Below are 27,172 nucleotides of genomic sequence, written 5' to 3'. Positions count from 1 at the left end.
TACCCAACTCTGTCAATGTGGCTTGTCCAGCATGTCCCCTCCAAAGCACTGCTCCAGTGCCTGTGTTTGAACTGACTAGTCGATCTGCCAGTTTGCATGAAGCTGGGACTCAGCCAGGAGGGGTTATGTGTGTTGGTTTAAACTGACCTAGAAAGGACTTACGAACAACAACACTTGTCTATAAAAAATCACTCCTATTCATCTCAGAGAATGAGTGGACTTTTATGAGACTAGCTGCAGAGTGAATCACTGCTGTCCATTATTCACAGCTGAAATGTAATGTGACCTGCTGTTAATGTTAGGGAAAGGGTGGCTTTTCCCACCAAGCCCACGTTCAGATCCAATAAGGATTTTCAGAATGTGTATTTATCACATAAAAAGCAGGCTCCTTCACTTTGTAGTATTGATGTTAGTCACAGATGGGCTGCTGGTTGCCATGCAGATGATAGTGTCCCAGGGAGTTTCGGTTAATATTAAATGGAAAGTGGCTCAATTTGCATGTCTCTCTAGAAACAGCACAAGGAACCATCTTGAGAATCAATATTGATAATACTCTGTGAAGCAAAAAATAAACACACAAAGCAACAAGGAGCACATGTCACATGGTGACTCCAATAGCTGTTAAAAGACTGCATTATTGTGCAACAGGAAAAGCAGGAAATTTAAAAGAAAGTAAAAATCAAATTTGGCTTATCCAACCTTGCCCAAAATAACATAAGAGCCAATTCTTCATAACTGTATTCTAACTAAGACCATGCATTAAATAGCAGATTGCAGAACATCTATGTACAACCACAAACTTTACTTGCCAAATCCACGTACCAGTGTAGGTAAGCACCACAAGCAAGAGCAGCACACATGAAGAGCCGGCAGACCCAGGCCAGCTGAGCTGTAGGTCATGGCCTAGGAGTGTTCAGGGGCCGGGAAGAGACCTCTCACCACCCTTTGGCAAGGGAACACAGGGCCGAGGCAAGCCCACACTTGCATTATTGGATGTGGGGCTTTTTGTTCTTTTTGGCCTATGGAAATGTAATGAGACAAAGCAGCAGGCGAAGAGGTTTGTTTCATAATTCTAACTCAACCCACATCACACACAACAAAGAAAAGTGATATTCACTTGCCCAGCTGCTTCAAGCTAGGATGAAGTGCTCATGGCCACATGTGGGATCAAATGGGTCACATGGCTCTTACCTTTCTCGAAGATGTCTAACTTCTCAACCTGATTATGCAGTTGGTAATTTATGGAAAATCATATAATCTGAAGAACAATTTCTACACCAGCCAAACCAACCTCTCTGATAGCCTGCTGTGTTCTCTCAATGCCAGCTTTCTTGCTTCTATTTATGGAGGAAATATAAGATTTTCAGGAAAGCATATGTACCGTAATTTTCCTAGCTCATTTTATATTACCAATAGCCTGACTTCTGCTAAGTATTCAGCTAAAATAGATTTAATCAACTCATTAAAACAGAGGGTCATTCGAATCAAGGCATAGCATTGAAGACCAGACAAGTGTGGAGTCCTACACATCCTCTGTAGGTGAGACTCATCATACAAGCAGGATTCTCATTTATTTAATTAAACATGAATGTGTTTGTGTGTATGCACAAGAAAATAAAAAACTTTTACTATGTTCCAAAAAAATTTAAAGCAAATAAAGCCCACAGCAGACAGAACTAGGAAAGACACCCTGTGGCTGGTTTGGAATTTGAACCAAGGGAAAGGCATTTTTCCCTTGGTTCCTCAATGATTGCATGCAGTGTTCATCCCAGCAGAGCCCACGTTATGTCCTAAATTGTCAGTGAAGGACAGCATTAAGATTTTGGAAACAGGTGAGAGATAGAACGTGTTCAAAAACACTGAATAACTGGCCACGCTGGGGCAGATCCCAATTCAGGGCTAGTGGTAAGCCATAGCAATTCCACTGACCTAGATGCGGCTTCTCTCCTTTGGCTCAGGCTGAAGTCAGGCAGCCTACTCACTTCCTGACGAGCAGGGCAGCATCTTCCTTATCCACATGTAAACAGAAGAGAGGGACATCAGAAACTAACCTGGAATATAGAAACAATTTGTGCATCTCTTAGTAGAATGAAGGAAAACAGTACCTGAGTAATTGGAGTCCTCAAGGAAGGGGAAACAGAGAACAACATTAGCAAATCTTAAGTAAAATACAAAGGAGAGTGTTTGTGTGTTCCCTCATCTGTAGTCTCAGCTCTCCAGCCTGCTTACACAGGCTTGCCCCTTGGTACGGCAGGCAACTTTTCTGCAGTGAGAGGAGAGAAATCATATGCTCTACTCAATATCTCATGATATAATACCTGAGAAATTCACTTAATTGGGTTTTTTTTTTAATAGTTTGCTATTTCAGCTGGACCCAGTTAATTTTTTCAAAATTATCATCTCAGGTTTACCTTTTCTAGTAACAGTGAACTGATTATGGATGCAAATTATCACATTACTGTTGTTGCCACAGAAATAAATGGCAATGTTATAAGCACAAAAATAAAGAGCCTGTTGCAAAGGAAGATGCAGCAGCCAGAGCTTTGAGGAAGTGCTTTTTCAGTGATAAGTGATGAACCAATTCCTCCAAACCTCCTGAGCTACCGGAGGAAATACAGCAGCCCCATTTTGCATTTTTATAGAACTGTGTGTAATGTCTCAAGTCACTTTAGAAACAAAGAGTGCCTCATACTTGATGGCTTGAAGTTAAATGGTAGTTTTGTCATACCAGGAACTCAAGTGGGACCTTCTGAAGAGTCTTTGCGTATCAGCCTGTTCCTGTGATGCTGAAATACAATCCCAGGAGCACATAGTTGCAAAAAAAAAATCTCTTCTGTAGCAATAATATGCATGCACGAGCATGACTAAGATACCTTATAGCAGACCCATCCTTTGAGAAACTCCTCTTATGCAGGAGGATTTCTCCACTGGCTGTATCCTTTGAACCTGTACCTGTGTGATGCCACAGAAGGCTATAAGGGGGCCAAAGTCTGAGATGACCTAGGGACCCCTTTTAAAGGGAGGAAAGAAAAAAAAATCAGTGTGGCTTAGTGATTGGTCAAGGCAAAAATGGTCGAAAAAACCCTCACTTGCAATCAATTAAATACAGATTTTGAGAAAAGCCATCTCCTAATCTTGCTCGGGGGATCCAATGGGCCATTAGTAACACCCCAGCCCAACTGGCTCATATGAGCCCCAGCCTCACACACGCCGGGCTGCCCCACTAGAGATGCTGCATGCGGAGGCAGCGGGCCATTGGGGAGCACGTGCCGGGGAGAGACCTCTTGGGTACTTAGGTTGAAGCCGTGGGTATTATATAAGTAAGGAAAACAATACTGACCGCAGAGAAGGCCTGGCACCCATACGAACTGGCAGGCACCTTGTGAAGCCTGACTCCGGGGCACGGGGGAGTAATGAGCAGCTACTGCCCTGCGCTATGTGTTCACAGTGAGAAATAGGTGCCTGGCCTTTCCAAAGAGCATGTCTGTGCCAGGGAGGGGACGTGGGGACAGTGGAGCGAGAGAGGACACAAGCCCACCGCTCTCACCACAAACATGTTCCTTCAATTGACAGTGAAGAGACACAAATGAGGCCGCAATAAAGCTCCTCGGTTTCTTAGTTTCTAACCTGCTTTTCCAGCCCCTGCAGAAGAATCAGAGGATCAGGCTTGCAGCGGCTCCCGTGTGTGTCCCTGCCTTACCGATCCTAAGCCACCCTCCCCAGTAGGGATGCTGCCGTGGCTGGGCAAGGCTGCAAGTCATCAGCCCGGGCAGCTGCCCGTGCCCTACCTGTGCTGGCGCCGGGCTGCCGGCCAGCCCCGCCGAGAAACAGCCTCCCTGGAAGGCCCACGGGCAGGCACGGCGGGACAGAGCTAGCAGGCTGGGCTGAACCCACCCTCCGCACACATCGGTGTCACCGGGCATCAGGAAAGGAACATCTAGAGGACGCAGCAGCAAGCTGTGGGCATTGCCAGAGCCCACCCTCTGTCTGCTCTGTGGGTACACGCAAACAAACTTTGCTGTCGTAGTCTCAGGCCGACTCATGTCACAAACACTCAATTAGCTTTTTAAAAGTTAAATAAACAAATGGAGCAGGAGATTAGAACTGATTAACTGAAGGGCAGGAAACATGAGAAGCTGGTTTGCTAGAAAGAAAAGCTCTTGTGCTGAGATCTCCAGTAATTAGCAGCAACAAGACCTACAGAAATATATGAGGGAAAAAAAAATATCAAACCCTTCCTGTTTAAATGTTCTCTTTTCACATGTTTTGCTTGGAAGACTAGCTTAAAATACAAACACAGACTGGGTCTCAAATACAGAATAGATTCATGTTCTGCAAAAGCCATATACTCGGATTGCAAATCAAAGGAGCATGGATCAATGTAAGCCTTTTTTTTTTTTCTCTCCCCCAAAATTGTGTATTTTGTTAACAACTATCAGACTGACAGCTCAATACTTTCCCCCAAGCACCTGGAAGATGAGTTGGTTACCGCTGGCAAACGCTTCAGGTCCTGCTTGGAACACAATTGTAGACCGAAGCCGCGAGACAATAAAATGAAGACTTCTTTCCCCGTTACTGAACTGTGTGATTCTGTAATAATTTAGCAATTTCAGCTCAGCAATGGCTTACGTGACCTGTTTATCAGTCTGTAGTGGAGCTGCTGTTGATTGTGCAGAAGCCTACCTGGTTTCATTATACTGGTTCAGAAGTATTCTCCACCTGGCTCCTGGAGCAGCACAGATTCTCCCTGATTCACATAATGAGATCCCCAGGCAGAGCTGAAACCCTGACCTAGATTTCAATGGCTCTCCAAGCTGCGTTTATGCATCTTCAGCATGGCTGTGTTTACTCTTTTAATTTGCAGACGAACTGCAAATCAAAGAGAACGTTGGGTCTTTTTTTTTTTTCCCTTCAGTTTAAGTGCATTCATCTCTGCTTCACTGTCCTGGCTTTGTCTTTCTTTGGCTTTGTTGGATGTTTCAGAAGAAAACTTGAATCAAAATGAAGACTTGCTCAAATTGATAGCTAGCCTTAGCATACACTTGGAAAAACAGCACTGGCAGACCAGCAGTAATTTCATTTGGAAGGAGGACGGCAGGTCTGATCCAGACTGAACACAGAGAGCTCGTTAGTGTCGGGTTATTATTCTGCATTATGGCCTGGGATGGTCCCAGGTGCAATTACAGCTCCAGGATGCAGGTGTCTCTGCATGGCTAAGGATAGTGCTTAAACTCCAAAACAAAGGTGAAGGAGAGGAATATTATTCCATTTCCCTGATAGTAAATTGCAAAAAACCCAGTGTAAATTTGCATATCGATACAAAGTAACGTGAAGAACCAGAGGTGGCTCTCGGGAACTATTTGGCCTGGCCAAATTAGGTCCAAACACCCAAGTGATACCCCTTGCATGGGAGAGGGGCTGGATACCCCAGCAGTATTGCTGGTGGGACTTCCAGAAATCCTCAGCAGCAGCTAGACTCTTCCCCAGCTGAGATCAGTGGCAGCAGGATTAGGCCACTGCAGAAGACTTCTGAAAAAACCTCAAACACAGAGCAGCCCTCCTTCCCCTTCCAAAACCAATTGTGGATTTGGGGAAGAAAAAGTCCAGAGCTTGACCGCCTTCCATAACAGCACAATTGCTGTTTCTCTGCACACACATCCTTGCCACAGACGCTGGTGAGGTTATTAGCACCCGTTAACGTCTCATGGGAAACAAGCAAAGCAGGGGGTTCCCAAATTTTCTTCACTAGCTTACCACTGTTGGAAAGTGTGGAGCCCTTTTTGCAGGCTACAGTGGTAGACACAGGAGGTGCTATTTGGCTCCTCGAGTAGCGATCTTGCATTTGCTTAAAAACCTGCCTGCGGACACACTGGAGTTCCCTGGTTGGGGCTACTCCAGAGCAGAGCAGGTGTGGGTACCGGGCACGTGCTCTTTGGAGCCTGCTGAAGCCTTGTTCACATTAAAAAGCAAAAGAGTGGGTGACAATTAAAGTGTTGCTTATTTTTGCCTGAAAATAGCTCTCCCACAATCTCACCCCATTTATTTCAGCACAGTGCTGAACTGCCATTAATTTATGCTTACAGGAAAAGAGAAGGAATTCTAAATTTTTACTTCTTTACATAAATATTTTCTATTTTAGGGCCTAACATTGTGGACTTCCTTTGCAGCCCAGCCCAGAGGCCCCAGCGAAGGTTGACGCTACTTGCAATGGTAAAAATACATTTTCAAAACCACTTTTAGAAATCCCAGTCAGTCTTCAAATATCTACAGAGCTATGAAAGTCCAGCTGCCCCCGGAAGAGCTGTCACCCAACGGGAGCTTCCGAGCAGCCAGCCCTGCAATTACACAGGTTGGAGGCACAGGTCTCCAGTGCCAGCATAGGTGAGAGCCAGGGAAGAGCTCTGCCCTTCTCAGCCCATCAGTTCGCACTCTGATTAATCTTGCTGAGAAAAAAAACTACAACAGGGCTGAGAGATGGAAAAGAGTGGCAGAATCAGGGCTCTTTTGGCGCTCAGAGTCAGGCAGGGCTTGAAGAGCTTTTAAGACTGAAAAGGGAATGCAGCTCAGCTTTGAGCACATGGGCAGCTGGAGGTAAAGTCTGAACAGCCTTCTTTAAATCAAAAACTTCCTTTTCACCTCTGTTTTTGCTTTGTGTCAGGTACCACAGCCCTTCCCCCTTGCCTCTGTGCATACCAGCGGAGACCCTGCGGAGTGGAATTCTGCCCCATCCTGCTCCCAGTGCTTTAAGGAGCCATGCCTGTGCCTGGGGACTAATCCTGGCAGAAAGCCCTGCTCTGCATGATGAGAAGTGAGAGAATCAACATTCAGGTGAGCAGGAGGTCCTGCTCCCATCTCTGCTGTGGGCTGCACCCTCCCAAACAGCACCATGCTGGGGATCTGCCAACCACACATCTCTCATCTGGCCAAAAGCTACCCCACCACAAAATGCTTTGGAGTGACACTGGTAGGAATGGGGAGTGAGGGGAGCCAGCCCAGCCCTCCCGTCACAACACGTAGCTCTGCCAGACTAAGCAAGTCCCTAAAGCACTCCCCACTGCGTGGAATGCTGTAAGCCTGCTGTGAAGCCACCTCCTTGTGGGCGTAGTATCCCATACCCAAAACAACGTCCACCACTCAGGCCAATAGCCAGACAAGAGAAGAGTAGCAAAGCTTTGCCCAGGAAGGGACGTTACCTTTCCTTTCAACTGTTCACTGAGAAAACTTTGGAAACTGGTCCCCATAATGAGGTGGGTATTACATTTCTGTTGTTCCGCAGAAGCCTGTGAAAGCCAGGCACCGCCTGACACAGCACTGCCTGCAGCAGCGGTTCCAGCAGGCAACGGGGGCCGTTTCTACTCCGATCATTTTCCTCACAGATACATTCATGAAACTACCTCTGCTCAAAGCCCATTGCTGGCCCTGCTCGGGCAACCTGAACACTGCCCTGCAGTTTTCAGTCGGGGCTTCCGATAACCCTTTTGCAGGATGAAGTTCCTGTCTCTCAAGTACTTGCATCAGTAGCCTCTTCTGTTCATTGTTAATCTCCAAAACATGACTGTAAAATTATACAGTTGGTTAAATGAGAAAATCTATTTTTTTCCAGCCACCTTCATGGCACTGTCACGCTCTGTTGAGATGGCCATGACCATGTGTGTTACAGTGCCCATTAAATTTCCCCATTTGGGTTTATCTCCACTGGTGCCACTTGCCAGTGAGGCTGTTTGGTGCATCACCCACTCCGTCTCACTCTCTCAGCTCCAGTCTGTTCCTCTGCCCCTCCATATGGCACAAACCAGGGCTGTGATGCTGATTAGAAGAGCTTTAAAATTTATCTTGTTCGATTTATGTCTTCAGAGGTCTCTGAAAAATGTAAATCTGTATTTTGGGAAAAAAAAAAGTACATTTTTGAAACAGCTCCTGTTTAAGCACATGCAACAAAAGGCAAGGAGATAGAGGGCCAGACTGACCAGCAAGGTGCGGGAACCCATTCTCCCTCATTTGGCGAGTGGCTGGTGGCTGGGGCAGTCACCGGCGGTGCAGCGGGCAGCACTCCAGGCTTGGCCCTAGCCGGGGACTGCCAGGCTGTCAGCGGCGTCCTGGACGGCTCGGGCAGGAGTGGCGTTTCTTCGGGTGGTTAGAGAGAGGAGCGAAAGGCTGCTGAGATGAAGTGCTGGGGGATGCCTGGGCAGCGGGATGAGCCCTCCTGGCTGTGCAGCTGCAGCGAGGGGAGAGGCTGGAGGAGTCCCCTACCTGACTGAGACTGCTGTGGCTCCCTGGGGAATGCGAGTGCTTTGTGGGCTCACTTATTGCCTGCATTTTGTGATGTGTGTGTCCCTGGGAAGATAAGTGACCTGTATAAATACAGATTAATACAGTCAAGAAGATCTGGATGCTTAGAACAGTAGCTTTTAGAACAGATGACTGCTGCAGGACCCCTCTGCCTCAAAAAAGGGGGGGATGAGGATGCAGGAAAGAAAAGGCCATTCCTTGCCCATGTGTTCCTGTCAAACACACACAGTGCCTTTTATTTATTTCTTTTGGAACGGCACTGGAGAACCACACGACCAATAACGGACCATAATGAGCTAAAACTGCTGACCAGGGCTTAGCTGTATTTAATTAAAACTCCGGTACATGCACAACGTTAGCGAGGCGTGCCCAGGGAGTGGTGCACAGTGCTTTGGCAACCTCCCCACGAAGGGCCTTCTCACACCCCACTGCCTCTTCCAGGTGGAGACCTCTGCTCAGGGACCCTTCCCTCAGCTGGGAGCTACTGCCGGTGGTCAGTGGCCGCCGGTCCCCCATCCCAGCAGGGCTGCATGCCCTCGCTGGTCCTGGCAAGTCCACCGGACGGGAACTCAGCCTTCAAATTAGAGATGCCTGGGAAAAATAATATGAATAAACAACAAACTACCAACCAGCAGCATTTGCAGATGCCCTAAAGGTGATATGGGATCTTTTACGTTCTTGTAAATTAGATTAATAGAAACTCATTTGGTGATGCCAATACTGCAGGACCAGGAGCACTAAATCATCCTTTATGGGCACATAAATATGTGTTTCATTCTCTGTCACTTTTAGTATCGGCAATGATTTCACACACAGCTGTAGATCAGCTCCCTTTTGATCACAATCTGCCACCCTTTTCTAGCCATTCAAATTTATAGCAACATTCATAGTTCAAAAATAATAGTGTTTACTGTGTACTAGATTTCAATAAACTGGGAGGAAGCAACAGTTCCTAACAAAGACTCCAGAAAGCAACAAAGCTGGACTGAATGTAGGCTTTTTCACCCCGATTAACACATCCTTGTCTATTGGCAGAAAGTTTCCATTGCAGCTGTGAGAAAATAATTCCATGGATTATGTCACATCAATTCAAAGTGAAATTCAAAGCCAAAGAGAAAGCAGAAAAGCATTCCCTGTGTTCTTACAGAAAACATCACTGCTTCAATTAGGTGCTACAGATGCTTGGAGTAAACATATTTTCCACTGATTTTCTTAGAACCATACCCACTTAAATCTCCAATATCCTTCTGCATGTTCATTTTTCATCCCAGTTTAATACCACGCCTCTGGGTGTTAGTGGTTAAGGGGATACTGCCAAGCAATGCAAGCCAAGAAAAGCTGGGATAAGAAGGGAAAATATGGCCTTTATATAGTAAATAAACTTTTCAGCCTTAATGTTATGGCTGCTGTCAGCATAACTCAGAGGGGAAAAAAAATAACCCAGTGCTAGTTGTACCTTTCATTTCTTGGACCATGTGAAGGTCCAGTTCTCCAGTTTTCAATCTGCTCCCAATCCAATGGAAATAATGCACACAACTGAGCATTCAAGCCGCTAATAAATCTTATCTTTGTGTGGAATCCCTGGGATTCAGAATGAAAACAAAACTAGATAAGACTTTTCAATATTTCAGTAAATACCAACTTTTTTTCCAGTAAAAACTTGAGTTCTAGGGAACCTAAATATCCTATTGATATAACAAGCACGCAGCAATAAGGTCAGAATTGAGACCCCGCGCATCCGTAAGTAGTACATGTGAACTGCACATAAATACATGTAATACCTCTGTGGATCTCTTCAAAACAATAATAAAAGTTAGCAGCCTTATTGCCAGAATAAACTAGAGGCATCCCAAATACAAACGCTCTGGAAGATAAAAACCTCCTCACCTACAAAAGTCCTTCCCAGGAGCACTGATGGTCGGGGTAGCCCAGAGGCGGGAATGCCGATGGAGATGCACCTTCCTCCCTGGCTGCAGCTTCACCTTCCCATAGCATATGTGATGGGAAGCTGGAACCACAGCTCTCCCACTCATTGCTAGAGAGGATCCAACTTCTTAGTGCTCGCAGCGCTCATCTTGGTCCTACCTACAGAGTCAAGTCACCCTGAACGTGCTGTGTAGTTCTCCACGTACGCCAACAGAAAATTTTCACCCTGAGTTACTCTCGTGTATATCTTCCCCTTGCAAAAGCATGGGCAGGGGAGAAAAGAGGGGAAGAAATCTCAGTTTTATAGGTATTATAAATGCAGCTTACTTTAGAGCTAAAAAGTCCTGGCAGATGGTAGCCAACATCTGGGAGAATGTTAATGCCCAAATATAAAATTTGTTTTCTTTGTTTCTCTTTATTGGGACCCTATTTGGTTACAGTGTGTTGTGATAAGATCTATTTCCTATGCTTGTCTCTTAAATTTAAATCTCAAAGCAACGTTTATAAACATTACAACCTATCAGTTATTACTGTAGTGCAGAGCTGAATTCAGATCAGTGATGGTATGCATAAATATGTCACGTAGAAGTATATCTGCAACACTTTCCCGAACAAAGCTCTAAGGATTTTTTTTTTTTAAAGAGATGGCTGAGAAAGGATAAAAAATAGATTATATTAGCATACTCCATGAAAACAAATGGTTTGACCTTGTAAGAATAAATGTAGGAACAGCTCCATTAATCACACAAAAAAAACCCCAAATTATAAAGGTTTGCTGTTTGGGGGGCAGGAACCATCTCTTTTTATTCCTCTTTGACAGCAGCAGGCACAGCAGGGAGCAGGAGCCATGGCAAGAAGTCCTAAGCCCTGCGATAACTCTGCATTACGGCCATTCCCGAGACACAGGCTCTGCCCGCAGTCCCAGGGGAGCAGCACGGGAAGGCTGCCAAATCGGTGGCCCCTGGGGCTCTCCCAGCTGGCCGCCGGGGAGCTGGGAGGGCTCCACCGGGGAGCAGACCTGAGGGTGACGCTGGGCTCCCGCCTGGAAAGCCTTGCTCACCCCAGCACGTCAGGGCTTGCTGGGGTGCAGCAGCACAACACGCTTCCCACCCGTACCTTGCCCTTTCCTGTCATTAGCTCCGTTTTCAGAGTAAATGGGGAAATCTGGGCTTCCCTCCTCTGACCGCCACCACGGCTCTTCCCCCCAGCCCCCCCAGGGATGATGCTGTGCAGATTTTGCTTTTCATCAACCATGCAGGAAAACCACAGGTCTTCTTTGTTTAGGATACCAGGTCAAGTCTGTTCCCAGCTGAAATACTGCAGGAAAAAACAACGATCAAAAGAAGGACAGCTTCTTCCCAGCCCCAGCGCTGTACCGAGAGCCCTCTGCACCAGCTTTCCGGGGGCTGAGGGAAGTGAGCAACTCCATTTCGCTCGCTAAATTAACAGCTAGAGTAGCAAGGGCTAGCTACAACAGCTGTACACCTGAAAAGCCTAGAAAATATTCCCATCAGAGGCATGGGAGTAAGAGACTTGGAGATGCATGTCTTTTAAAGGCTGGATCTCTCCTTAACATCTCTCTCTTCTTCTGCCATAAACACAGGCGAGAGTAGGCAGGGGAGGGGAGGATGCTGGTAAACACAACCTGCCGCAGAGCCTGTGGATGGCCCAGCTGTTGCCAGAAACGTAGATGGAATGGGAATATTTTCTTCAAACCAAGTAAAATCTAATAATAACAGTTTGTTTCCACAGGCCAAGCCCTTTTGCAGTGAATTAGCAGTTATTGCTCCAAACTCTCCCCTCCCTCACCACTACCAGGTCCCAAGGTCACTGTGGAGAGACAGCATCACCCCTGCGCAGAGGCTGCCCAAGATGTTGCTTGTCACGGAGAGGCTTCAGGTTTCTTCCCCTCCCTTCCAGCATCGATCACTGTGTACCCTGCAGGCCCTTCCTCCCCTTCCCCAGCCTGGCTGCTGGGCTGGCCCAGCTGCATCACCCCACCACTCTGGCTAGTCTCCAGCTACAGCTTTCAGATTTGGATGGCAAGGACTAGTCACACGCAGAAAGGCTAATGAAAAACAGGGATGACATTCATTCCAAAGCATTTGGAAATCAAGTTGCTGCCCTATATACCTGATTTTGGACACCTCAGTTTGAAAGGGTTCATTTACCAAGTTATTTCCTTATTCTACCACTTATTCACCAATATTAAATAGAGTATTAATGCTTAAACTATAGAGAAAAATAATCCCCCAAATCAAAGATAATGATTCACCTTGCATAAAATGCTAACAGGTTAGCTGGGGTACGGACTCTGCCAGTAGAACCCTGGCTCTGTTATCAGCATTTCGGTGAAGAACAAGTGCAGAACTCCTCAAAGCCAGGCACTGACAGCAGCACAGCTTCTAATAGCCTACACCCATTTTTAAGACAACTTCTTGGTGCCTTACAAGAACAGGTTTACAGAGAGGACATCCTTCTATTAACTAGTGGCACCTTGGATCAGGGACATCTTTCCCTGTTTCAAATTCCTCAAGTTAAGGAAAAACAAACTCTGTGGAAGAGCATATCTTTTACAAGTGCTCTGTGAAGTAATACTGGAAAAAAAAAGATAGACTCATTCTCAGCCCCACCCTTACTTCAGTTCATCATGAAAAAGTACGCTTCTGCCCTTCTGTTATTGGCAGTAGCGTGAGATTTCCTTCCTGTCACCTCGTAGCAGAGTGGTTCTCTCCCCACAGTGGAATTTGTTTTCCTTATTGTCAGCTCAGAAAATTTGCTGGGGATTCCCAGCATCGGGTCCTGATGACTCCACCAGCCAGGTCTGGTGGAGAAATCTGCAGCCACCTGGAGTCGTACATCAGTGCTCTCTCAGGGCTGTTGCCATTCCAGAGGATGATGGAAGTTGCAATAAACTAAAGGAGATTTTTTTACCTTCTGTACCCAGAATGGACATTTCTCTCCAGTGAGGTCAGGTGCTCTCCAGAAAATTTCTCTTACCTTTGACCAACTAAATAGTTTCATGTGAGGAGAACAGAGAAAAAATAAGTTCACTTTTGCAAACATTAGCGTGGTCTGTAAGAAATGCATAGGCTGACAAGATAAAATGACAGTGCTTTTAATAGTGAAAACATGTTTTCTTTGGCCTACATGCAACCTAGAGCTTTCCAGGTGCTCAAGCTTACAATAGTCACATAGATCTAGAGAGGCATTAATTATTTAACAGGCACAAAAGGTGGCCTGAGGAAATGATTCCTCCTCCCTCCTCTTCAGTGCATGAGTACAGCTAACCTGGGCTCTTGGATCACAGGGGGATTTTTCATCTGCCCTGAAAGCTTGAGTTTTATATTTCCCTTCATTTCCTTCCTGCTAAAGACCTCCTTGGTGCACAAAGCCTTGAAGTTTATCCATGCTCTCTTGGCAGTAGCACAGCTTTGGGTGAGCCTGGTTTGAAGTCAGCTGCTCAGGCCCCGAAGACGGACACTCGCCCTCAGAGGTGCAGCAGGAGCCCACCAAAAGCTGATGCCAGCAGCTTCATGTTTCAGTTCTTTAGCTAGTTGTCAGAAGGGGTGCGTGGGGTAGAACTGCTCGTTTCTCAACACCAGGTAAATGCAGCCTGCCGGGGAGATGCCACAGGGACCAGCGTTGCCATGGCCTCGCCGTGCTGCAGCATCTGTCCCCAAACAGCGAGATGATCTCCTTCCCTGCTATGCTGCCCGTGCACCCAGACCCCGGGGGCCATGAGGTGGTCGTCCAAGTCATCCCTCTGGCCCTGCTGGTTGGAAATACGAGCAATTAAACTCCTGCCTAAATTTACAGCAAATGCTTCCTGTTGGGGCAAACGAACTGCTCCGAGGGATTGGTCTGGGAAATTAACAGTTATAACGATTTCCAGAAGCTGGTGACAGCGCACGCTGTTCCCAGGGCAGATGACTCAGTGGATTCATCTTGTCATGGTGTTTTGTTCTCAGCCTTGCACACCAGAGCCCCCAAAAGTACCTTTTGCTTTAGCTTTTGCCACACAGCATCCTGGCTTTACAGCTGGCATGAGACAGACACTGCCGGGAAGGAGCGGGGAAACTGATTCTTACTGCCTAGTGGAGCGAGAAGCACTCCCTCTACAAATAGCAATAGTAAGTTGGTGTTGGCTTCTGCCAGGCTTTTACCATCACCACCGTCAGCCTTGTAGTGGCTGTTTCCCAACTATCACATTTAATGCTAGCTACATTTTTTCACAAGAGTTTGTACAAGTTGGGACTTGTACAGTTAACTCAGTTAATTAAAAAAAAAAAAAAAAGGAAAGAAAAAAACCCAATTGATCAAAAATTATCCAGATGAGTCTTTTCTTATGCTCATGTTTTTTAGGCTCTGTTGAGCAATATTTTCTCCACACTTAACTAGTATGGAAACAATGTAGATTTGAGAAGGAGCCCTTACATCAAGCTAAGACATACTGCAAAAGTCAGGCTTTGCAAAATAAAAGAGCTAAAGTAGAGCAGAATAAAACATGTGAAAGGGACACATGTTCCTCATCTATCACATAATTTTATAAGATGCTGTAAGTGAAGTTAGTTTTAAGATCTGGCTGCAACTGGTCTTCCTAAGGAATTTTCAAGACAAATCAGTAGGGCTTCAGCTTTTTGTTAATCCTCCATACAGAAACTTAGTTTGTTTGCCGTGCAAAAGGGTGTTTGTACTCAGCACTTCTTTTCAAACCTCCAAGTGGGGCATGAGTGGGTGGTGCCAGGAGCCTTCTGTTTGCCCACTGGATCAAGTCAGTTTTTTCTGTTATCATCCAGGTGTATGATTCCTCCTCAGGCACAGTAATCTGATTATATGCTGTTATGCAGCTCCTCCGAGCTGTGGGGAACACCTTCCGCAGTCATTTTGGAATAGCTCGGCGCTGCAAAGCCCACAGTGAATCCTCGCAATGCCCACAGCCAACAGAAAAACAGTCAAGAACAACTACAGGAAAACAACAAAGAGTCATTTCATGGTTTTAGCACTGGGCAGAAAAGCTCAATCTTTACCTACTGCCCAGCATCAGCCCCGTGACACAGAAAACAAGGTGGGATGCCAGTACTTGATCCCACCCCTTTCCAAGCAAGCCAGTAATGTTCCTGTTCTTACACTCTTCCAGCCCAAAGTTTAGCACTTGCTTCTCACTCCTCCCATGCCCCTATTGCCTAACCATGCAGCCCTACGATGCAGAGGAGACGCTCTCCACCTCGACTGGGGACTGCAGCCAGCTGAGAGTTCCCGGCAAGACCATTTTCATGGGGGCACGCAGACAGATGGTAATTAAATACAGCTTATTGCTGTTATGCTCTGCAAGGTAGGAACACTGCATGAGGAGAAGTCAAAGCTATTGCTGTTGTCCTTAGCCAATGTATTGAACTGCTATATCTTTCAAATTCACTCTTCATTTAAGATAACAGTGCTTGCTTTAAGGCAGAGCTGATGACAGAAGAACAATCTGCCCTGGCCATTTCTATTGCAGTCCTTGCAAAATACTTTGGCTCAGCCTTTGACTGTCTCTAGGGCCACTGTGTATCTGTACTATCCATCAAGCCTGACTTACGAGACCTTAAGGTGGGCCACGGGTGACAGGTCAAGAATCGCTATTTTCTCCCATTTGAAACTCCATTTGGCTCTGTCCTAAACTGGAACAAAAAAGGTCATGTTTTTGCAACCTCCCTCGAAGCGTGGGAGCTCAGAACATTCTTGGCTCAAATATTTCTTGTGGGGAATCAACCACATGAACCTGCTCATATAAGTGTCTGTAAAACTGGGTTCAGAGGCCCCATGCTCCTTACTGCACTTGTGTGATGAACTCCTGACAGAGCACCTACCCCACAGCGAGTTACAGTCACAGGACAGCGTTAAGCTACTGTGGTTTAGCCAGAATGCTGGCACAGAGCCGCTGTTGTAAAAGCAGACAAGTATCAACATTTCATCAACATTTCCCAGAGGAAACATCTCCTCCTGATTTCCTTGATGGGGAATTGAATTCCCCTGCTTCCCCAAATCAAGTGTTGGATTTTTGTTTTTTTTTAAAAAAGAAACACTACCTTTTACGGAAACCACATATTTTTCTCAGGAAATAGTGAGGGTAACCTCCCAACCAGCTCAACTTAAGCAATTTTCTGTACAGCATCTGCCACCAAGAGACACAGGCTTGCCATTCAAGAGGTGTCTTCCCAGCCCGGTACACTACACCATGTTGCCTTATTATCGTTAGAGCTTCAGCTGAGAAAAAGCATGGGAAACCTGTTACACAAGCACATGGGTATTTCACTATAGCCAAGGAAGGTTCATGACCATGTTCGGAACATGAGAGGTACAGAAGTTTCTCAGAATTTATGCTAAAACTTGTTAACAAACAAACAAGCAAACAAAAAAAAAACCCAACAACAAAAACCTGAGTTTTGCTGCTTATTCAGTTCAGTCACAAGAGACCAGATGTTTTCAGGCTGCTAGATAGAGAGTTCAACAGCAAGTTCAGTTCAGTGTCAGCTATTAGTCTGAAATACAGCTGTAAAGACATAAGTGCTGTGTACAAGAAGATCTCATTTTTCTAGATTAGGTGATGACTTGAACACAAATACCTGTCACAGTTATAAGCAGATATTTTGGAAGGATGGAAGGCAAAGGGAAGAAGACATGCAGATAGTACAGATAGCTCTTTTAATAAATTAACAGACTTGTAAGAAAGATCTAATTAGAAGGCTGTTTATACAACAGCAGTTTAGGAAACTTGTAAGCTGGAAAAAACTTGAACATTTGACAGGTATGATGAAGACTTCCAGACATCAGTGATGGATGCATGGATGCTGAGTCATGGACATTTTGGCCAAAAAAAGGCTACTTACTGATAACTCCTGTGGCAAGCCAGGGCCTATATACATCTATAGATCTATTGTGTTCTGCTACAGAGCTTGTCTTGCCAAGTGCATGGACAGGTAATTGCCAAACCTGTAACCACCCAGAACACAACATGTATTTTTAAAAAAAGGTGATTTTAGAAGAAGTAACAAGGGAGAACATAGGAAGTTTCACTTTGGAACAGGCTGCAGCAATGCCATAAAGCCTGGAAGTTGAGCTTTGCACTAAGAGTGAGATCTTTGATATCTAAAACCGTAACACAGCAGAAAGCAAAACCCTCACAGATATGTACTTTTAGTAGTCAAGTGTGGTAAAACCTGTGCTAGCTCGAGTGTGCCACATGGAGCCTGCTCAGCCTGACTCTCTAGGACATTTCCTCGACCTACCCCTAAAAACTGAATGTGCAGAACATTGGTTTTGCAATGTGTTAGTTGTACTTATTACAAAACTTTCCATAACACATACAGATACCATCTTCTGTCATGGCCTAAAAAATACTTTAAACAACAATTTCCTGAAAAATCAAACAAAAATTTATATTGAGCTGAAAGATGATGACAGACTTCAGTGGGATTAAGCAATTTCCCTCAGCATTTTTGTGGGTGTAACTAAACCCAGAGATTACAAGCAGAAAGGAAAGAACCACCCCCAGATTTTCCATTTAAAAAAAAAAAGAAGAAAAAAGTGAAGAAATATTCTGAAAGAACTATAGAAGATAAACAGGCTAGTTAGACATGAAGTACCATAGCCTTGATCTCCCGTAAAAGACCTCTCTCTTATTCCCATTCAAATCAATTGCTGATAGGGTTTTCTTCTCACCCAGCAACTCCAGCCATTTCTGAATGTTTCTGCTTTCCAAGCTTGCAAGAGGAGAGCATGCACAGGGAGGAAAGTGAAACACAGTAAAAAAAACAAAACAAACAGTAAAAAAAAAAAAACAACAGTAAAACCTTTGGCTCTATGAGCACCAAGAGACTGACCAAAACCGCATCACCTCTTCGACAAGTTGCTTCCAACAGCTCTTCAGTGCCAAGGCTGGCACAGAGCGATTGTGTGGGGGGGGCACAGCAGCTCCGCACCTTCGCCTGGCCTCAGAGGTAAAGCTGGGCAGGTACTGGCCCATCAATCACCCTGCGAGAGAAACAGAAGGAGGGCTACTCCAGACCAATTCAGGGAAGCTGCAGTCAATGAGTCATTCCTAGTCACAAAGGGGAAAAAACCCACATGTAAGGTCTTAAGAAGTCAGGTGGACTGATTGCACCAGCTTCGTAATGGGAATCTCAGATTAAAGCATCTCACCCGCTGTTCAGGAGCACCGTACAGCCCTCCAGATGACAGAGTTGGTTATTTTGAATGCACAACATGTACAATCGCTAAGAGAATAAACCTGAATCATGCTGGATGCTTTTGTTAAAACAGTTAGGAAAAAATGTAGCCGTCTCACACAGAAAACCATCTTGTAAAATTAGAGATGAAGCCTGCCAGGATGGATTTTGGTATATTTATGAAGTGCCTGTCAGTGATGTGGGTACTGTCCAAAAAAATTAAACAATATGCTTGATTGCTAGAGGAAGGACCAAAGATCAACTGAAGTTTAGAGGAGCTTGTGCATTTTCACACAGAAGACTAGAACTAAGGTGTTAGTGGTCTATACGCCCTGTATGTATGGTGGAATTTATGATGTGTTTTTGTAATATACTTTGTTATACATGTGTTTGTGCATAAAAATTATGTACCAGAATTCATATTGGTATTTGGGCCTTGAAATTCTCACAAGTGTTTTAGTTCTGACATAACCTCTGTGCTCCAGGTCCCCCCGCTACCATTGCCCAGTGATGCACTTGGTGGGAACACTGCCTCAAGCCCGGGCAGCCCGCCCCCCCAGCCACACCACGAATGCCCTAGCCATCACCTAGCTTGTTGTCTGACGTTAGCAGTAGAGATGTTAGGGCCAGTTTTCAGCTTTTCTGGCACCCTTCCTTGGTGACACAAGTCTATGGGCCACTTTCATATTACAAACAGGAGTTACTGCCACCTGAGATACATCTTATCACAAACGATGCTCATATACAACACATGATTCAGCCAGTTAATGAAGCAAGTCTGACTGAAAGCATGTATGTGAAACAGTGTCTTGATAGAGTAATCCTTGCTAGGACTGAAAATTGGTAACTTTCTAATGACTCAAATAGTAAATCAATAAATTCTAGGATATTAAATCTGAAATGAAGTAAAAAGAGTGAAGTAAATAGCAGTATTTCTTATGCGGACAAGAAAAGAACTCTACAAAGATTTTCTAAACAAGGCTGGGGAGTCAGATTTAACTCCGCTCTTAAGTAAGCAGTAAAGGAGGAAATAAGTGTAGTTTTAACCAAGTGATTATGCTGCTTGTTACATGATCACCAAAGAGTTAAGTGCCAAAGGCTAGCAGTTTTTCCAGGGTGTTTTGCATTTTTCAATACTTAGGCTGAGAACCATTGAGCACATTACCACATGCAAACATCTCCCACAAGCACCGGTTCCTTGCTGTAAATGGCTGGCTTCTGCTTCACTTGAAAGCCGACCAGATGCCAGAGCTTGGGAGGCTTGGGGACTGCTGAGCACTGCTCCGGCGAGCTGGGGCAGCAGCCAAGCCACACGGAAAAGGACAAGTCAGGTAACTTGTTACAGCAGCTATTTTTCTGCTTATGCTTTTTCTGACTCCAAATAAGCATATAAACCAAAATACAACAGTGAAGCGCATCTGAGTGTATGTGAGGTCAGGCACGGAGAGGGAGGCAGGCAGGAGGAGCTGCCCTGCACAAGGGCTGAGTCACCACAGTGCTGGGATTAGGGTCAGCGGTGAGGCGGCATGGGATGGGATAGGGAAAGGTTTGGAGCACAAACACCCTGCCCTGCTGTGGGCCAGAGGACAACACACAGGGAGAGGAGGGAGGCACCAAGCAGATCGAGGGGAGAAAAGCTCCCCAAGCAACTCGTGGTCCCACTCCATCAGTCGCAGGTCTGGCCCCGCAGCGGTAAGGATGCATTTTGAGTTTCCCAGTATATGCTGAACATCTGGTTCATTATTTTCAATTAAAAATAAGCGAGCCGTACTAGCTCCTTCAAGGACACTGCTGTTCAGACTGCTTTGCTGTATGGCATACTGAACTGATTTAGAGGGCAAGAGAAACTGGCTTTGGCAACTCGAATGTTTTGGGGTTTTGGCAATGTGACAAAACTTCCTGAGGAGATGGATGCGTGTAATGCCCTTTCCCTTGCTGTTCTCCTCAACTCAGGCATCTGTAAGCATTTGCCTTTGGATCATCTGGAAGTGACATTTGGAATAAATCAGATTTCAAGTAGAGGACAACCTCTGCTGATTATAGACACAAAACTGTTGGTTACCTGTATCTGAAGGGCCAGTTCTCTCTTAGTCCCCTGTGGAGGAATATTCAACTGATAAATTTTAATAGGTAACAAAAACATGTGGGATTCACCAGCTTGAACAGTAATTTATCTGCCATTAACGATCATTACTTCATCCTCTGCTAATACAGTTATACCGAGTAACCAAAGAGGATAAATTGCTCTGTTGAAATACCTTGTGCAAAATGGCTAACTAAAAGAACACAAAGACAAATATTCCATATGTTTTGCTTGTGGCAATGTATTTATCATCGTGATTTTGCTTGGCTTTGATTTCTGATTATGTATAATCCAAGAGACAAAAATGTATAATAATAATAATAAGCAACTTGCACACAGAAAAAAAAGAAAGGTGGCTTTCATGACCGTCTCTGCTTCTTCTTTGAAATGGTGAATGGGCTCCGAGTGGTGACTGCAAAGAAAAAGCAGGCAGAGATGGGTCCTCATCCAAACTGTGATCAGCACTGCACCACCATGCCTTGATCCCTGGTTAGAGGGAAACTAATAAATCTGTCCAAGGAAGCTATTTAGGCCAGCCCGCACTGTGCGGAGCAGAGCCAGGCAGAAAACAGATCTGTTTTCCAGGGCTGCCGTCCTCAGTGAGCATCGCCGTGCTCCTCGTGCCTCCGTGGCACTCACCCTCACCTTCCTCAGCAAAACAATGTGCAAACACTTTGAATCAGCAGAGGTCCATGGCAGTCGGTAGAGCTATGCTACTCTACAGCTGCTGTGGAGATGGAGAGTCACAGTTTAAAAGCTTAAAACAAAATTAAACCAGAAGACCATAGTCCTGCACTTGACATGTTACTGGTACACAGGCCTGACCCTGTTGATTGCAGCAGAATCGCTGATCTTTCCACATAGGTATTCTGCTGTATGCAAGCAAAAGTGCTTTTTCATTTGCCATTGTCTCAATCTTCCCCAGGACAATCCTGTTCCATTATACAGGCAGGACGCACCACGTCAGGATGCAGGAGTATGGAAAGCATCAGTTTAAAGTGATATCATAGCAGCGATTTTGAAAGATACCTTGAATGCACAGGCACAGCCGTCTGCCGCGTATATGCATATGAATTGAAGACTCTCTGTACGCTGCCAGAGAGCTCTAGACCCACGAGGGATTCCTGTGGCAAAGCCTTTGCAAGTTGGAAAATATTCCCATTCGTTTACCTCTCTCTGTAAATTGGCCAAAGACACCTCCTGCAGCCTAGGCCTCAGCAAAGCTCCTGGGCAGGGGGGTTATTTCTTCCTGGGATCCTACACACTCATAATGCTCAGTGCTCTTTCTGTTAACAAGGTTGAAAAACCCAGTGCAAGCAAGGATGAAAACCCAGTGGCGGCATGTGTGTGATTTGACATGTAGCCCTAGTCTTACCCCCATCACCATGTCCCTCTCTTCCAGGAGAAATTTACTGAGTTTGCTCAGAAATGGAGCCTCTGTCAGGCCTCGTATTCTACTTCTGTTGTTGAGGATGCAGAAGTACTTCTGCATCATGACACAGCCTTACTCCTTCCCTCGTCTCAGTACCGTATATAATAATGCCCCCAAATACATGTTTTGGCATGAAAACAAGGACAGACATAGAAATATCTGCACACTATATAATGAAAGATTTCAAAGTGAGAGAAAATGTACTTAAAATACAATGAAACTGCTAGCTATCTACAACTGTAATTCCCTCCCTGGATTTAAGACAGCATTTAACCTGGAGTAGAATTACTATAGCTTTCTTTTTAATGGTTTTGTGAAGAATTAAAGATATAGGCTTGACAGTACAATGCAACTGTAGGGGATGTCCCCTCTCCCTTGCAAAACCAGGGGGGGTTTCCCTACAGCTATAAAATAAACAAATACAAACCCTAGATTCAGGCACAAGAAGGTATTTCAGAAGTTCAGACCAAGGTCCCAAGACAGGGAAAGTAGAAGAAGCCACTGCCAAAAAACACAGCTGGGGTAAGAAAATGGGTGACAGCAGCGTGTTGGTAGGCAGTTGAACTTTATTACAAGGCCTCATCACCCCGTGTGGGTCATGGTTACAAAGGACAGCAATCCCATGAGCTGACAGGACATCAATCTCTGCAACTGTTAATTGAGTTTCCTCACTCCAGTGCTGACTATCATACACGTAGCACTCAGGACTCCAGAGCTTTAGAGCACACAAACTATTACTCTGGCAAAGCAAGCAGCTCCTGCTCTTCAGGTTCATAGGGGTGTTATGTCCAGGAACCCAGCTGCATTTGTAAACCTTTGCAGTTTTCATATTTGCTCCTCCTTTAGGATATTATGAGCAAAACTCACCTAAATCCTTCCCCCTTGATCAGAAAGAAGAATTTAGTGGTGGCATCACCCTGCAGCCGTGTGTTAGAAATTGATGCAGCGAGGAGGATGACACTCACTGCAGAACAGCTGGGGAAAGGGGGGAGGAGAGGAAGACAGGCAAGGAAGAAGCCTCTTAACATTTCAAAGCATGGTTCTGCTTTACAAGAGGACTTAATGCAGCAATGTGGGTTTTTCACATTGCCTTCTGTGGTACCAGGGTGCATTTTCTCACCATGCAAGCATAAAGAAGCTCTAGCGGCAATGAAGAGTTAAACAGAAGTTTTCCAGGCTTATATACCGTTACCACTGGTGAAAGTAATATAACATGAACTTAGGTAGCAATTAAAAATCTTCCTTCCTAACTGCCCTTGGCTGTACTCGAGACTCCCCAGTGACAGTGCTTAGTGATATATCTGCAATACAGATGAGCACTTACACGTTGTGCTTTAAATTTGCTTATCTAACTGATTTCAGCAGCACATGCTGAAGGACCTTCCTTGCCTGGGTATCTGAGAGCACATACGATCAGTAAAATAAATACCTAGAGAGGTGTTTAGAGGGAGGCACTTTTTAAAGCTATCTTCTTGACTACTAGTTTTCTGCTAACTTTTAAAGAAAAATCAAGTACTTCTTACCCTCCAAATGAATCTGAGAGCTGGATAACCATGGGTGCCAGGGCATAAGAAACATTTATTTTTAAATACATTGCAAGTTTTGTATGTGTTTGGAGGAGGCGGCATGCCTGGCAGACAGTGGAACAAGAACCACACTGGGGAAAAGAGAATAATGTTCAAATTCTGTGGGAGGAGAGGGAGAGGAGGAAAAAAAGCCTGATTTTCTGCAGTTTGAAGGTGCTTGTCCCAGAAACTACAGGCCTGAGAACAAGAAAACACTACTTATTTATTTTAAATGCATATTTCAAAGTATTTGTCATCACAATTCACCCAACATATTTACATCAAACTGCTTTGCTTTTTCTTGGAGACTTGGTGTTTAAAATGTTTGTTAGAGACTAAAGAACATCCTTTGAGAAACAGATTTGCTAATGTTTCTGGCTAGGCATACTCAGACTATAGTTTTGAAAGGTTGGGTTTTCAGGGTTTTTTGTTTTTTTCTCAAAAAAGAAAATAAAGTCTTACATTTTCATTGCTGAAACTGTATTTCCCCTGAGCCCCTTCCCATCCCCCATCCCACCCCCCATTACTAAGAAAAAGAGCAAGAGTTGCAAGTTTGAGAGTTTGGCTTTTCAGCGACGAAGGTTGGAAGGATTTTGAAGGCTTCCAACTTCGAAACCCTGGTGGTGCCCAAATACCATATCAACATAAGCTGCAGGTTTTGATTTTCGGAAGAGTGCCTAGCACTTGTTGTCCCTGAACAGGGCTTTGCTAGTGGTAGCAGCATTCATCCTTTTTATAAAGAGCACATGAAGAAACAAGTTTGTATGGAATAATCTAACCTTAAACGAAAAAAAGACCGGAGATCTGACACACGAAGCCATGTCGTGAGCTGCCCCGCACACTGCTCCCGCAGCTCTCCAGGCGAGGTGGAAGAGCAACATCGGGGCAGGCAAAGAGCCCAGAGGCAGAGCCCAGAGCCTGGAAAAGTTTTGTATCTAAGACTTGAATTTCTAATTTGTTAGGACCTGTGCTAAATGGCTGTTAGATTTATGCACACCGCAGCTCCTAATGCATTTTTGCGAGTGTAATTTACTCATTTTTCAGTTGGTCTACTTCCAGTCAGGCTTGGTATTACAGAAATCTTCCAAAAGGCACTAAAAGCTCCGCGCACTATATGCTAAATGCTTGTTTGTGTGTGCCCCCACAAAAGCAGGAATTAGAAAGGGACCCTTGATAGCATTTAACTTTAATCTAACACCTGATGAAGTCGGAGCCTCACCGTCAGTGCCGCGCAAGCAGCACGCTCCGCCGGCGGCCCTGCGCCCCGGCCAGCTGCTTCCTCGGCGCTCCGAGGCCTCCCAGGCAGCGCAGGGAGCTGCAGCCACCAACTGCCCAGCGCTTTCTGCCTCCAAACCTTTCCTTTTCAGGTGCTTGTAAAGCTGCACAGTTGCAATCAATCGTGTTGAGATTTGTTTTCCAAGCCAGGTGTTTCCCTGAGGCTGAGTTTTCCGAGAAGGTTTTAGTAGAAATGTTTGCATCAGGAGTGGGAAGGAAAAAGGAAATTCCTCGTTTTGACTCAGTTAAAACCTTACAGCGGTTTATCTGGATGCCGAGCAGCGCTTTGAGATCGTCGAGGGGTGGTCTCAGCAGCCTTCAGTGTTTCTGCGAGTACCTGCTTCAATGGGAGCATGTTCTACACCTCTCAGAAAGACGCCTGGTCACACTGCTGCAGGGACAGGGGATGAAATGGGGAGAGACGGGCAGTTAGGAGGGGAAATCAGGGGTACAGAGATAAGAAGGAAAGCAGCACAGCACAGGGGGATCAGCTGGGACGAGTGGGGTTGAGAGGAGCCATCATCACTGCAAATCTCCCCGAAGACAGAGCCAGTTTCTGAAACTGGCTGTCTCGCAGCTGCCCAGGACATCTGAGGGAGAAGCACGCATCCCACCCCTCCCGGCTGCTGCCTACGGAAGAAACACCGGGAGCGGGAGCCTTCTGCTACTGCTTACCCCGGGACCTCGCTGAAGGACGGTGGGAAGAAGCAAAATATACGGAGGCTAGAAACTGCATTTCAGGCTGCGGGGTGGAGATAGTGCATGAGCAACAGCCCGGGAAGGGAACCGAGAGCCTGGGAGCCTCTATGGTGCCAGGAGCTGGAGGAGAGCCTGCTGGAGCCCTCCCACGGAAACTCAGCTCAGCCTCTCCCGAGCCGCAGGCTCTCTCTGGCTTCTGCCCGGCGCTGGCAGCTGAACCACTTCGGCTGTGAGCTGGAAAGTGAGGCACGGAGCACGTGCTCGCTCCCCCGTCGGACCTTCCATCTGCGCTGCCGTGAGATCTGCCGCTACTCGGCATCGCCAGCTCCCGTTAGCAGCAGCGTGCTGCCGGCAGAGACAAATTGGGAGCTTTTGAGCAGGGAGGGCAGCTTTGTTCAACTTTACTTGAAGGATGTTCAAAGTCTGCAGGCGAGCAGCCTGGCAGCAAGCAAAGGGAGGAACCCAGCCCTTCGTAAGGGCCGTACTATCCTGCAAGCACAGCAAGGCCCTGCCGCCTGTGTAAGGCTTCACCATGCAGGCGATGGCAGCTCATTTTGGTATCCTCCTGCACTTTGTCTGTGTCCTTCAACTCTTCTGGCATTTACTTGAAGCACAAGAAATGAGCTAAAAACGCCAGTGGCATCTGAGGTCACAGCCTGCGTGAGGTCCTAGGGCTGCTTCTAATGCCCCAATGTGTTTACATCACTTCAGTGCTTTTATGCTGAGTATGGAAATAATTTGAATAACAGACTTAAGGAGCTCTACAGACAGACTTGCTCTGAGCAGAGCCTGCTGCTGGCCTGCAAAAGCAGCTCCATGCACATGATTTAATTCTGGGGATACCCCAAGTGTCAATCTGGAAATCGTTGGCCCTGAAGCACCAGGGCAAGGAGGTTCATGTCAGCATTATAGCCCCACTGGATAGCTGCTTTCCAGCATCCCACTCCCAGCCCTTCGCTGACTGCTGCTGCTCAGGACTCGTGAAGAGTAGAGGTCTGTTGTGCATCTAAATGCTGGCAGCAGTCAGATTGTTCCTTTCGAGCGTCAGCGTTACAGGATCAGCCATGTGAGCCAGCAGAGCTGCTGTCGTGCTCACAGCTGGAAGGGGGCTGCGGTGCCGGACTGTGTCCCACCAGGTGGAGCGAGGGGACGGCATGGCACAGCAAGCCCGCCTGAGAACCACCGCAGCAAGGAGATGAACGCAGGTCTTGCCAGCTAACCCCAGGGACCCTGAGACATACCGGCAGACCCGGACTGTAATACGGCAAAGGGCTGGCGGTCAGCTGGCGAGGGCACAGAAACGTCCCCTCCCTGCTGAGCTCTCGCTGATCCCCAGCCTAAGCCACCAGCTACAATTCTGACGCAGGAAACACCACACTTGCTGGTCGTTTCCACTGCACGCCATCAACCGCTGTGGGTGTGCAGGAGCACCTTTGCCGAGACCTGCTCCTCCTCTCGCTGGGCACGGCTCCTGCCACGTACCCAGAGCAGCGACCACCAGCAGAGCCAGCGCACCTCTCCCCGGCCACCGTGGCCACCCCGGCCACCCCTGCTGCCGTCCCAGTCCTGCTGCAGCCACCGCGCTCACCCCCTCCCAGGGGGCTGTTTTCTGCTCAGACCCAGCTCCTGGCTGCTTGTGCTCCAACCGTGGTGAGTCAGACGTCACAGAAAATAAAGCTCATCTGCAGTAAGC

The 27,172-nt window shown here is 46.2% G+C and overlaps 1 protein-coding gene across 3 annotated transcripts in view; it reads right to left on the bottom strand.

Moving 5' to 3' along the window:
* Window positions 1-943: 943 nt before the first annotated feature.
* Window positions 944-27,172, bottom strand: part of FAM124B (family with sequence similarity 124 member B) — a 65,030-nt gene continuing 38,801 nt past the window's right edge. For 2 of the 3 annotated variants that reach the window (XR_012650987.1, XR_012650988.1), the window contains exon 8: window positions 24,861-25,171. The gene's annotated coding sequence lies outside the window, so the exon portion shown is untranslated. Of the gene's footprint in view, window positions 1,020-1,191; window positions 1,338-1,929; window positions 2,052-24,860; window positions 25,172-27,172 lie in introns of those variants that run through there. The other variant, XR_012650986.1, reaches the window with a different exon arrangement.

Source organism: Buteo buteo, chromosome 7 (genome assembly GCF_964188355.1).
Source record: "Buteo buteo chromosome 7, bButBut1.hap1.1, whole genome shotgun sequence".
Classification (NCBI taxonomy): domain Eukaryota; kingdom Metazoa; phylum Chordata; class Aves; order Accipitriformes; family Accipitridae; genus Buteo; species Buteo buteo.
The sequence above is the reverse complement of the archived record's forward strand: the minus strand, read 5'-3'. Positions and strand labels throughout refer to the sequence as shown.